Source organism: Ranitomeya variabilis, chromosome 1 (genome assembly GCF_051348905.1).
Source record: "Ranitomeya variabilis isolate aRanVar5 chromosome 1, aRanVar5.hap1, whole genome shotgun sequence".
Classification (NCBI taxonomy): Eukaryota; Metazoa; Chordata; class Amphibia; order Anura; family Dendrobatidae; genus Ranitomeya; species Ranitomeya variabilis.
The window spans coordinates 293,171,796-293,186,279 of record NC_135232.1 but is presented as its reverse complement, the minus strand read 5'-3'; the positions used below and the strand labels follow the sequence as shown (position 1 = coordinate 293,186,279).

Genomic DNA, 14,484 nt, shown 5'->3' with positions numbered 1-14,484 from the left:
TATACGGCTGATGTGCAGAACCTTCAATACCTGGTGATGAGCGGTATTTGCAGCCTATGTTAGAAGTAATCCATACTGTGAATATTATTGTCTGGGAAATTTGAGCTCAGTAAATCTGTGATCTAATCATATGTCCCAGAGAGGCCATAGCTGTACTAAAGAAAAACCGTAAGTGGATTTTGTGATCCAAAAAAAAACAAAAAACGGTGCTGGCAAATACACAGAATCAATTTAGCAAACTGGTAGTTGAAGTATGATTAAGTATGTAATGTTTTAGTGGGAAATTACATTTCATGACTTGCCACAAGGTCAGGAGAGCTGTCTGTTATGTGTACTGCAGTTTATATTACATATGGCAGGAGGGATCAAAAATAAATAGAAATTCTAGTGGCCAAGATGCATCGGGCTGCAGAGGAAAACTAGTTTTCATCATGCAGGTTTTTAGGATATATAATTTGTATTCATTTCAATGGGTTTCAATAGTCATATAAGATACAGTACAGTGCTGCTAACTAGTCAAACTTGCACAAATGGTGGACCTGCTATTGTTTTTGCTTTGTCGATAGGGCTTAAAGGGGTAATCCCATCTCCAAGATCCTATCCCAGTATGTAGTAGGTGTAATAATGATAATAATATTAGCAAATACCTCCAATTAGAAATATGGTATAGTTTTTTTGATTCGCTAGTTCTTTCTTTATGTGCAGGTATTGCAGGACCTTAGGTATCCATAGTTACGACAACTAGAAACTAGCTAACTGTCACTTCATCAGTTGACGTAACCATAGATACCTAAGGTCAGGTACAGTTACAGCATGTTATCAAAAGTAGAAAGAAATGCAATAATTATTTCTTTGAATAGCTATGAATGAATCTATGCATTCTTATGGTCAAGTGGCACAACTAATAATTTGCAGGGTTTTTTTAAAGGGGTTCTCCACTACTCAGACAATGCCTTCTCGAGCCTCATGTTTACCCCTTTTAAAATAATAACAGTTATACAAACTTCCAGTGCTGGATCCGTTCCAGAGCGGGCGGCGCTAGCTCTCCTGGGGATTACATGACATTGTTATGTCACATGATCCCTGCGGCCAATCATCGCTGGCTTCACACTCCCCGCCTTCGGACAAATCACATACATCCGGAGGAAGTGAGCGCTGCTGCTCTCTCATTTCCTCTGAATGCATGTGATTCATCTGAACATAAAGCCAGCGCTGATTGGCTGCAGTGATCTTTAATATAGACTTTAAAAAAGCTGCACATTAAAGGAAGAGTGACGCGCAAATGAAAAACTGGTGAACAACATCAAAAACTAGAACAAAAATGGGACAAGTGCAATAATAAATCAGGCCCATTGTTCCAATATTAGAAAACTAGATGGATTGGGAGCAAATTTGCCTACTTATGGGGAGTAATCTGCAGCTGTGCCGAGGCAAAGAAAAGCAAGAGTCCCCTGTATACCATTATTTGTATGGTGTTTTTAGAAATGGCAGTTTTATGCACGTTATAGGTTTATTTTTGTGCCTTTAGATATACTTTAGGTAACTAATCTGATTTAGTCTATATACGGTGAGATGGCATTGGAGTATTTAGAGGTTGTGACGTGGCTGGATTACTTAAAGGGAACCTGTCATGTCCTTTTTAGCATGTAAACTGTCCATATTGTGTTTTTATTGATGCAATGAGTATCACTAAGACTTTTTTTCATTAAAAATGGCACTGTAATTATGTGCAAAAAAACACTTTATATAGTTATATCATACCTACTCATTTAGTCATAGGGGTGTGCTTCATCTCATTCAGTCACGGTTGTCACCACCCACACAATCTGAATGATGTTCCCAGGGTTGCGCTGACGTCACTCAAATCCGCTTTGAAAAACCCTGTGCTTGCGCAGTGTGTATTGTCGAGCCGCACTTGCAGTGTCGATCAGGGAGCCGCGCATGTTATTATTTTTATTATTATTACCGTATTTATTTATATAGCACCATTAATTCCATGGTGCTGTACATGAGAAAGGGGTTACATACAGGGTTATAGATATCGTTTACAGTAAACAAATTTACAATGACAGACTGGTACAGAGGGGAGAGGACCCTGTCCTTGCGGACTTACATTCTATGGGATAATGGGGAAGAGACAGAAGGTTGGTGAGGCGGCAGCTCGGGTGGTGGTGAGGCAGCAGCTCGGGTGGTGGTGAGGCAGCAGCTCGGGTGGTGGTGAGGCAGCAGAATGGTTATTGCAGGCTGTAAGCTTTCCTGAAGAGATGGGTTTTCAGGTTCTGTCTGAAGGATCCGAGGGTGGTGGATAATCCGATGTGTTGAGGTGTGGAATTCCAGAGGATGGAGGACATTCGGGAGAAATCTTGGAGGCATTTGTGTGAGGAATGAATAAGTGTGGAGGAGAGTAGGAGGTCTTGGGAGGATCGAAGATTACGTGAGAGAAGATATTGGGAGATTAGTTCAGAGATATACGGAGGGGACAGGTTGTGGATGGCTTTGTAGGTCAGTGTTAGTAGTTTGAACTGGATTCATTGGGGAATTGGGAGCCAGTGGAGGGTTTTGCAGAGGGGAGAAACAGGGGGGTAGCGAGGAGAGAGGTGGATTAGTCGGGCAGCAGAGTTGAGGACACAGAGAAGGGTGTTGCAGTAATCAAGGCGGGAGATGATGAGGGCATGCACAAGAGTTTTAGTAGATTGAGGGCTGAGGAAGGGACGGAAATATTTTTGAGTTGGAGGCAACAGGAGGTGGCAAGAGTTAGGATGTGCGGTTTGAAGGACAGGGCAGAGTCGAGAGTTACTCCCAAGGCAGCGGATTTCAGGTGCGGGAGAGAGAGTGATGCTGTGTTATGCATGTGTTATGAAGAGCGGCTACCCACAATTGCACCGTGTCGAGCGGCTCACCTCGCATGCGCACTGAAGCAATGTGGTATCCAGTTTCACTGACTGCGTGTGGCTGGATCTGTTTGTCACAGCGCAAGTGCGGGAAGCCGTTTGTCACAATGCATGCGTGGCTCACCAATCGACACTGCAACCGCAGCTACACGATACACACTGCACTGCAGTGTGGGAATTTTTAAAGTGAATTTGAGTGACATATGCGCAACTCTGGGAACAGCATTCAAATTGTGAGGGCGGCGACAACCGTGACTGAATGAAATGAATCACACCCCTAAGACTAAATGAGCACATCATATACTGCTGTTCAGTCTGGCAGTATGGGTGTATGTAGTGTCCTGCTTTAATAATCTGCTTCCTGCCTTGGCCAAATGGACATCACCATCCTACTAAACTACTAATACTCCCAACTTACACGTGGAGCTGCCAGATATACAGGGTGGGCCATTTATATGGATACACTTAAATAAAATGGGAATGGTTAGTGATATCAGCTTCCTGTTTGTGGCGCATTAGTATACGGAAGGGGGAAACATTTCAAGATGGGTGGATCTTGGTTCCTTTTTCAAGTATTCTTCTGCCTTCTGATTTTGTTACATATTTGTCCTCCTGGTTCTGACCTCGGTCTGTTTACAGAAGATTCTATTGCTTTATGCTTTTGTGCCTTGATCGCCATCCTGATTGCAACCTGTAACCTGACCACTCCTGCAAGCCTGCACCAGCACCCAGCAGCCGACTTCTTAGCTCCAACCCAGGGGTCCTTGAAGAAGTCCAGATCCCTGCACAGGGGTTAAAGGTTGAAGACCAGGGCAAACCATAGGATCTGGTAAATGGAGTGGCTGGTGCTAAGCCTGTCCATGATAGTCATTTTTAGGTGCCAAGCGATTACTGGCTCATCATCCTCATTAGCCTCATTATAGCGAAATACATTATTTGCTGCACTAGTTCCAGAAATTCTAATTATTGAATTAGTGATAATTAGGATGTGGACAAAATAAAGCACAAAGCTGAAAATGCAGTCATAGAGATGTAGGTTTAATGGGACTCTGTCAGCACAGCTCCACAACCCTCTTTTTTGACTGACAGCTCTGGCTTCATAGGGTCAGAGTAGGGTGGAGATGGTTGAAAACCTAGCAGGTGGGAAGGTGTATATAAATGACAGGCCTACCATGAAGCACCGAGCACCTGTGCTTGGTTTGAACAGTCATTCTGTGCTAACAAAGTCCCTTTAAGTGCATATTGTGCAGCATGGTAGAAAAAAAAAAGGTCAGAGTTGATGATAATTCTGTTGATGATAATTTTATATGTTAGAAAAAAAAGAGTGACTATTGCTAAATTCTTTCCTGAAATGGCTGCTATGACCGATCTATACAATGTTTACTGTGGACAGCACAAGTGTACGCGCATAATTGGGGGACAAACACTTAAGGTACCTTCACACTAAACGACTTTGCAACGAGAACGACAGCGATCCGTGACGTTGCAGCGTCCTGGGTAGCGATATCGTTGTGTTTGACACGCAGCAGCGATCAGGATCCTGCTGTGATATCGCTGGTCGTTGCTGAAAGTCCAGAACTTCATTTGGTCGTCAGATCGGCGTGTATCGTCGTGTTTGACAGCAAAAGCAACGATGCCAGCAATGTTTTACAATGGTAACCAGGGTAAATATCGGGTTACTAAGCGCAGGGCCGCGCTTAGTAACCCGATATTTACCCTGGTTACCATTGTAAAAGTAAAAAAAGAACACTACATACTCACCCTCTGATGTCTGTCACGTCCCCCGGCATCCGCGCTGCTGCTCAGAGCTTCCTGCACTGAATGTGTCAGCGCCGGCCGTAAAGCAAAGCACAGCGGTGACGTCACCGCTCTGCTTTAGGGCCGGCGCTTACACAGTGCAGGGAAGCTGAAGGCGAGGGACGCGACAGACACGGCAATGTAAGTATGTAGTGTTTGTTTTTTTTTACATTTACACTGGTAACCAGGGTAAACATCGGGTTACTCAGCGCGGCCCTGCGCTTAGTAACCCGATGTTTACCCTGGTTACCCGGGGACTTCGGCATCGTTGGTCTCTGGAGAGAGCTGTCTCTGTGACAGCTCTCCAGCGACCACACAGCGACGCTGCAGCGATCGGCATCGTTGTCGATATCGCTGCAGCGTCGCTTAATGTGACGGTACCTTTATAGAGATAACACATGGCCATACATACAAATATTTTAGACAGACTATTTCTGAATTACTAAAAAAGTAGAAATATGTACACACACAGTGTACACACACCCGCGCTACGTCCTACGTTGCATTTAAGTAATATCACTACTAATGTGAAATTTACCTGCTTGATAGAGTGAGATGAGCGGTTTTGATAGTGGCACAGGTCAAATCAAAGATAGTATAAATGTGTTTACTATAAAAGAAAAGTAAGGGTATAGGGTTTTATACCCTAGTAGTGATATAGGGTTCCACCTGCTGCAGTCCGCCTCTTTCAAACGTAACAGCGCCGCTATCCTCTACTACCTCCTTATTTCTGAATTACTTGTCATTCATGGCTAGTCTGTGAAGCAGGGCCGTATTTGCCACTAGGCACGTGAGGGCACGTGTCTAGGGTGGGGACAATGCAGGGGGCGGCACCTGAGCAAGATTTGTTGTTTTTTGTTTTTTTTTTATAAAAGCTGGGTCACCTCTCGACAGACCCCGCCCTGCCCTCGCCCTCCCCGCCCGGCCGCCCGCCCGCCTCCCACCCGCCCTCCTTGAAGACGATACTCACCCTGCTCCAGCGATGCCTGGTCTCGGCTTCTGCAGCGCTCCTGAATGAGCAGTCACGTGGTACCGCTCATTAAGGTCATGAATATGCGCATATTCATGACCTTAATGAGCGGTATCACATGACCGCTCACGCAGGAAGAAGGTGCTGCGCCGGGAGTCGGGACAGAGCCAGAGGGATGTCGGCGCGGCCGCGTGGTGAGGAACAGGTAAGTATGAGGGATGGAGGGACAGGGGAGGGGGGATGAAGGAGGGCGGTAAGCCGCACCATTCAAGATGGGAGCGGGGGGGTGGGGTGGAGGGATGAGCCATGCATACAGGAGGGGGAAATATGAGCCATGCATACAGAGGGGGGAAATATGAGCCATGCATACGGGGGGGGGGGAAATATAAGCCATGCATACAGGAGGGGGAATATGAGCCATGCATACAGGAGGGGAATATGAGCCATGCATACAGGGGGGGAATATGAGCCATGCATACAGGAGGGGGAATATGAGCCATGCATACAGGGGGGGGAATATGAGCCATGCATACAGGAGGGGGGGTCATTATACAGTATTAAGTATCATGTGGGATCATTATACAGTGTGGAGAACTGTGTGGCCATTATACAGTATTGAGCATCATGTGTGGCCGTTATACAGTATGGAGCATCATGTGTGGCCAATGGCTGTTATACAGTATGGAGCATCATGTGTGGCCAATGGCCATTATACAGTATGGAGCATCATGTGTGGCCATTATACAGTATGGAGCATCATGTGTGGTGGCTGTTATACAGTATTGAGCATCATGTGTGGCCATTATACAGTATTGAGCATCATGTGGGGCCATTATACAGTATGGAGCATCATGTGTGGCCATTATACAGTATTGAGCATCATGTGTGGCCATTATACAGTATGGAGCACTGTGGCCATATTTTTTTTTGTTTATAATTATTGTATATAAAACAGTGTGATCAGCAGTGCTAAATGGGTGTGGTTGGGACGTGGATATGGGTGTGACTAGTTGTGAAATGGGTGTGGTCAGAGGCATGGCCTAAAATTTGCCGTGCCACACTACGTGCTCTGCAATCTTTATACCTCCTTCCCTTCTTCAAAGGTTGGGAGGTATGGTACCGCATTTGCCAGATCATGGCAAATTCTATAGGGAATGAATGAGGCCGAACGCAGTGTTGCCATAAGTGATCCGTTACGTGGCAGATGCAGAAAAACTGCCCGATCTGCTGCAAAAGGCGACTTTCATATCAGCGATTCTTGCCAAAGTCACTGCCGATACTGTCATACTTACCAAAGGGGGAGGCAGCACTAAAAGTGCCTAGGGCAGCAGAAACTCTAAATACGGCCCTGCTGTGAAGCTACTGTTTTTGGATGACAATGACATAAATGAAAATACCAATTTGCGGATCAGTCTCTGCTGTGATCTGTGGCCTGATCTGGGCATCTATTGATGGAATGCAGCATGAACAATTTACTATTGTACGCACCTGACAGTGTGCATAAAAATCCAACATTGCAGATCTACATTCCTACACTTATTTTCCAGCAGCTGTGACTGCATCTGTCACAAAACTGTGCCAAAAAAAATCGGCAGAATTATGGCCTTCATTCATTAAACTGTATATATCAGAATTCTGGTGTGAAACACCTTCATAAAATTCAAAAATGTTAGCGCAACTCAAAAGTAGTGCAACAATAATGTGATTTTTAGCATTTTTATGCAAGTCCCAGCTAGCTTTGTCAAATTAGTTTGAACATCAATGTAGCATGGCTAAGCCCGCCTGTCCTTTTAAAAAAGTTACGCCATTTTAATTCATTAAGATTGGTGTGCACAATGCCAGCCTTAATGATTAGAGATGAGCGAACCTTTTAAGGTTCAGTTCAGCAAACATCCTGATGTTCGCCGAACAAGTCATCTAATGTACCCGAACCCCATTAAATTCAATGGGATGCAAAACCAAACGTTCACACAACACCTTAATGGGTGATGTAGAGCTTCCCAAACAGCTAAAATTAGGGGCAGACACCATGAAAAGTGGCATCAATTGACCCAGAGTAGAAATTTGGTAATGGCACAGCAGCAATCAGCCATGGGCCATGCATGAGGTATCAAGGCCTGGCCCACCATTTACAGCTTTGAATTGAAGTTTCAATGAAGATGAGGTGGGTAAGCGAACAATGTAAGCCTTCTTTGCTGGGAGCCCAGATACCTTATGCAACAGCTGAAACTGTTTTTTTCCCCAGCCACACTCAGGCGGCACAAATATCAGATTGGTAGAGCACTAATGTTAGAAACATGTAAGGATAGATACACAGGTAGTTGACTGGAAGTAAGTGCAGGCCTGCTTTTCTGGATGCCCTACTGCTACAGGCAACACACATGAAGAAGAGCGAAATTGGATTCTCCACAATTCAAAAAATTATTGTCACACATTACTAAAGTGACATCAATTTCCACAGAATGGAAAAAGTATAATGGGCCTCTGACACCCCTTACACTACAGGCAACCCACAAGATGGAGACACAACTTGGAGTCTCCACATTTAAAAAATTGTTTGTAACATCCGCACCAGTAGCAATAGCCGGCACAGATGCCACTACAAAGGTGTCACAGACTGCAATAAGGCAAGATCAATGCATGACACTAAAAACAATACTATCACCTAGTCTGTCCAATATCCCCTTAATCCCATATGACGTACTATCCCGTCGAGGTGGGGTGGGCCTTAATTCCCACCGACGGGATAGTACGTCATAGCGATCGGCCGCGCTCACGGGGGGAGCGCGGCCGATCGCGGCCGGGTGTCAGCTGCCTATCGCAGCTGACATCCGGCACTATGTGCCAGGAGCGGTCACGGACCGCCCCCGGCACATTAACCCCCGGCACACTGCGATCAAACATGATCGCAGTGTACCGGCGGTACAGGGAAGCATCGCGCAGGGAGGGGGCCTGAGACGTGAGACGATCGGTACAAGGGAATGTACTCACCTTGTACCGAGCGTCTCCTCCCTGCAAGCCCCGGATCCAAAATGGCCGCGGGGCTGCATCCGGGTCCTGCAGGGAGTACTTCTGGGTGCCGTGCAGGAGCTGGTAAGCCTGCAGCGATGTGAGTGAGATCGCCGATCTGATAGAGTGCTATGCAAACTATCAGATTGGCGATCTGTGATGTCCCCCCCTGGGACAAAGTAAAAAAGTTAAAAAAAAAATTTCCACATGTGTAAAAAAAAAAAAAAAAAAATCCTAAATAAAGAAGAAAAAAAAATATTATTCCCATAAATTATTTCTTTATCTAAAAAAAAACAAAAAAACAATAAAAGTACACATTTAGTATCGCCGCGTCCGTAACGACCCAACCTATAAAACTGTCCCACTAGTTAACCCCTTCAGTGAACACCGTAAGAAAAAAAAAAAAAACGAGCCAAAAAACAACGCTTTATTATCATACCGCCGAACAAAAAGTGGAATAACACGCGATCAAAAAGACGGATATAAATAACCATGGTACCGATGAAAACGGCATCTTGTCCTGCAAAAAACGAGCTGCAATATAGCATCAAAACCAAAAAAATAAAAAAGTTATAGTCCTCAGAATAAAGCGATGCCAAAATAATTATTTTTTCTATAAAATAGCTTTTATCGTATAAAAGCGCCAAAACATAAAAAAATTATATAAATAAGATATCGCTGTAATCGTACTGACCCGACAAATAAAACTGCTTTATCAATTTTATCAAACGTGGAACGGTATAAACGCCTCCCCCAAAAGAAATTCATGAATAGCTGGTTTTTGGTCATTCTGCCTCACAAAAATCGGAATAAAAAGTGATCAAAAACTGTCACATGTCCGAAAATGTTACCAATAAAAACGTCAACTCGTCCTGCAAAAAACAAGGCCTCAGATGACTCTGTGGACCAAAATACGGAAAAATTATAGGTCTCAAAATGTGGAGACGCAAAAACTTTTTTGCTATAAAAAGCGTCTTTTAGTGTGTGACAGCTGCCAATCATAAAAATCCGATATAAAAAACGCTATAAAAGTAAATCAAACCCCCCTTCATCACCCCCTTAGTTAGGGAAAAATAATAAAATTAAAAAAATGTATTTATTTCCATTTTCCCATTAGGGCTAGGGTTAGGGTTAGGGTTAGGGCTAGGGTTAGGGCTAGGGTTAGGGTTAGGGCTAGGGTTAGGGTTGGGGCTAGGGTTGGAGCTAAAGCTAGGGTTGGGGATAAAGTTAGGGTTAGGGTTGGGGCTAAAGTTAGGGTTAGGGTTTGGATTACATTTACGGTTGGGATTAGGGTTGGGATTAGAATTAGGGGTGTGTCAGGGTTAGGGGTGTGGTTAGGGTTACAGTTGGGATTAGGGTTAGGGGTGTGTTTGGATTAGTTTCAGGTAGAATTGGGGAGTTTCCACTGTTCAGGCACATCAGGGGCTCTCCAAACGCGACATGGCGTCCGATCTCAATTCCAGACAATTCTGCGTTGAAAAAGTAAAACAGTGCTCCTTCCCTTCCGAGCTCTCCCATGCGCCCAAACAGGGGTTTACCCCAACATATGGGGCATCAGCGTACTCGGGACAAATTGGACAACAACTTTTGGGGTCCAAGTTCTCTTGTTATCCTTGGGAAAATAAAAATTTGGGGGGCTAAAAATCATTTTTGTGGGAAAAAAAGGATTTTTTATTTTCACGGCACTGCGTTGTAAACTGTAGTGAAACACTTGGGGGTTCAAAGTTCTCACAACACATCTAGATAAGTTCCTTGGGAGGTCTAGTTTCCAATATGGGGTCACTTGTGGGGGGTTTCTACTGTTTGGGTACATCAGGGGCTCTGCAAATGCAACGTGACGCCTGCAGACCAATCCATCTAAGTCTGCATTCCAAATGGCTCTCCTTCCCTTCCGAGCTCTGCCATGCGCCCAAACAGTGGTTCCCCCCCACATATGGGGTATCAGCATACTCAGGACAAATTGGACAACAACTTTTGGAGTCCAATTTATCCTGTTACCCTTCTGAAAATACAAAACTGGGGGCTAAAAAGTCATTTTTCTGAAAAAAAAAATTTTTTTATTTTCACGGCTCTGTGTTATAAACTGTAGTGAAACACTTGGGGGTTCAAAGCTCTCAAAACACATCAAGATAAGTTCCTTAGGGGGTCTACTTTCCAAAATGGTGTCACTTGTGGGGGGTTTTAATGTTTAGGCACATCAGGGGCTCTCCAAACGCGACATGGTGTCCCATCTCAATTCCAGTCAATTTTGCATTGAAAAGTCAAATGGCGCTCCTTCCCTTCCGAGCTCTGATATGCGCCCAAACAGTGGTTTACCCCCACATATAGGGTATCGTTATACTCAGGACAAATTGCACAACAACTTTTGTGGTCTAATTACTTCTCTTACCCTTGGGAAAATAAAAAATTGGGGGTGAAAAGATCATTTTTGTGAAAAAATATGATTTTGTATTTTTACGGCTCTGCATTATAAACTTCTGTGAAGCACTTGTTGGGTCAAAGTGCTCACCACACATCTAGAAAAGCTCCTTAAGGGGTCTACTTTCCAAAATGGTGTAACTTGTGGGGGGTTTCAATGTTTAGGCACATCAGGGGCTCTCCAAACGCAACATGGCGTCCCATCTCAATTCCAGTCAATTTTGCATTGAAAAGTCAAATGGCGCTCCTTCGCTTCCGAGCTCTGTCATGTGCCCAAACAGTGGTTTACCCCCACATATGGGGTATCGGCGTACTCAGGATAAATTGTACAACATCTTTTGGGGTCCATTTTCTCCTGTTACCCTTGGTAAAATTAAACAAATTGGAGCTGAAGTAAATTTTGTGTGAAAAAAAGTTAAATGTTCATTTTTATTTAAACATTCCAAAAATTCCTGTAAAACACCTGAAGGGTTAATAAACTTCTTGAATGTGGTTTTGAGCACCTTTAGGGGTGCAGTTTTTAGAATGGTGTCACACTTGGGTATTTTCTATCATATAGACCCCTCAAAATGACTTCAAATGAGATGTGGTCCCTAAAAAAAATGGTGTTGTAAAAATGAGAAATTGCTGGTCAACTTTTAACCCTTATAACTCCCTAACAAAAAAAAATTTTGGTTCCAAAATTGTGCTGATGTAAAGTAGACATGTGGGAAATGTTACTTATTAAGTATTTTTCGTGACATATCTCTGTGATTTAAGGGCATAAAAATAAAAAGTTGGAAAATTGTGAAATTTTCAAAATTTTCGCCAAATTTCCGTTTTTTTCACAAATAAACGCAAGTTATATCGAATAAATGTTACCACTAACATGAAGTACAATATGTCACGAGAAAACCATGTCAGAATCACCAGGATCCATTGAAGCGTTCCAGAGTTATAACCTCATAAAGGGACAGTGGTCAGAATTGTAAAAATTGGCCCGGTCATTAACGTGCAAACCACCCTCAGGGCTTAAGGGGATATGCAACTGGGGTGCAAAAGTCATTGGAGATCCGTGACTTGTTCATTTTGATGAAAGTTAGGCAGTCTACACTTTCAGGGGACAGACGGATGCGCTTATCCATCAGGACACAAGTTGATGATCTGCAGGGTGCGATCGTTGGCAGTGAGCACACAGCGACTGTGCTTTCTGCATAAGTGCATCCAGGCCAGGATAGTGGTGGAGAAATTGCTGTACCAGCAAGTTGAGGATGTGAGCCATGCAAGGCAAGTGTGTGAGGTTGCCCCGGCATAGGGTCGCCACCAGGTTCGCACTGTTATCGCACACGGCCTTCCCTGGCTCCAGGTTCCGTGGAGACAATCATTGCTCTAACTCGGACTGGATAGCTGTCCACAACTCTTGAGCCGTGTGACTGTGCTCTCCAAGGCATATTAATTTAAACACTGCCTGATTGCGATGAGGCCTGGCTGTGCAGTACAGAGGTGGGGTGTGTGGACTCTCTCTGCACTGTTGGAACATGTGTCTCATTAAGGGACAGGTTGAGGGTGCTGGTGGAGGCCTTAGAGGAGGTAGAGGAGTCAGAAGCAGTGAAGGAAGTGATAGATACAGAGGTTTGTCCCGCAAGCCTTGGGGATTTCAAGACTTGTGGAGAAGCCCGTTGCCCACCTGCACATACAGCCATTAGTCACCCAGTGCCCAGTCAATTAAATGTAACGCCTCTACTCATGTTTGCTTGTCCAGGTGTCAGTGGTGAAATGCACCCTGGCAGATTGATTTTTTTCAGGGAACGGGTGATGTTGTCTGCAACATGCTGATGTAGAGCAAACACAGCTTTCTTAGAGAAGTAATGGAGACTGGGCAACTGGTACTGGGGGACTGCAATGGCCAACCTCCAGAAACCGTCTGTATCCACCAGGCAGAAAGTCAGCATTTCCGTGACCAACAGATTGGAGATGGTGGAGTTCAAGCTCTTAGCTGTGGCATGTGTAGGAGGAAACATTCTTTCACGTGACCACAACTGCGGGACCGAGGGCTGGCTGCTGTGCTGAGAGAGGGTGGGGTAGGTTAAAGAGGACAAACTGCTGGACTGTGAGGCGCACGCGGAGATGTTATGGTGGAATGAGAATGATGAGGTGTGCTCGGTGAAGCAAAAACAGCAAGCATCTCCACTTCTGTAACAGCTGATGGGCTCTCACTCACCCAACTGTAGGGTGTTAACAAGTGGAGATTCTGCTGCCAGAGACCTGTATGAGAACACTTTTCACAGTGACAGAGGAGAAAGAAGCAGTAGATGCGGTTGATGGGATGGCCATTGGTTGGCGAGGCCCGCTAGTGTGATTGCTGGACTAAGGCATGTTGATTGCGCATGTGCCGGTTCATGTAATAGTCAAATTATTGTACATTTTGCCTCTACTGAGTCATCTTTTGTAAAGTTGGCAGATAATATGAGTTGGGTAATCCTTTTTGGTCTCAAAAAAGGCCCAGGCTAGGCAACCCTTGCTGCACCTCCAAACTGCAGACTCACTACGGGTGCTGGCCACAGCCACAGTTGTGGCTGAGGATGCAGTGCTTGTCATGGTTGCATCACTCTGTGTCTGTGCTGGAAGCCATAACGTAACCTCACCTTCTGGTCTTACTCCTCCTCTGCTGAGCTACTCAGGGTTCACACCAAGTGGGATCTACAACCTCATTGTCATCCTCTTTGTTTCCCACTCCTCGCCCTTAGAGTCACCCTCCTCCTATTCCTGCCCTGACAGCACAGTACAGTCCGTGTGTGCCTCTGGTATCTGAGTCTCATCAGCTTCACCAACACCAGTAGCATAGCTACCAGGGGGCAGAGGGTGTGGGTGCCCCGGGCCCGGTGCTCAGAGGGGGCCCAATTGGAGCTACGCTACTGTAACTGTATCGGCATGCACAGCGCGCCGATACAGATACATTCTGTGGCAGAGCAGGGTGAACTGATCTCCCTGTTCTGCCGCCGGCCTCTATGGGGCTCCAGATGAGGCGGGGGGGGCCTGGTGCCTGCAGTGGGCCCCCTGCCCATCATCGCAGGGTCAGCTGTATCGGCATTTAGCCGATACAGCTGACCGCATTGATGAGGGAAGGAGCGAGCAGTGCTCCTTCTCCCATCACCCTCTGTCAGCGTCTGATGTCACCAACGCTGACACTGACAGGATGCGATGACGTCACTGCCCAGTGCCTGTGGTCCGGAGTTAAGCAGGAGCAGGGAGCAGCGCAGGAACCAGGAAGAAGAGAGGTGAGTATTTATTGCTTTTCTTTATGGGGGTGCAGCCTTATACTACAGATTCTGCCTGTGGGGGGTGCCGCCTTATACTACAGAGTCTACCTGTGGGGAGGGGGGCTGCCTTATACTGCAGAGTCTGCCTGTGGGCAGGGGG

The 14,484-nt window shown here is 45.4% G+C and overlaps 1 protein-coding gene across 1 annotated transcript in view; it reads left to right on the top strand.

Annotated features, from left to right (window-relative positions):
- Positions 1–14,484, top strand: part of CRYBA4 (crystallin beta A4) — a 227,314-nt gene that overhangs the window by 92,429 nt on the left and 120,401 nt on the right. The window lies entirely within an intron of this gene.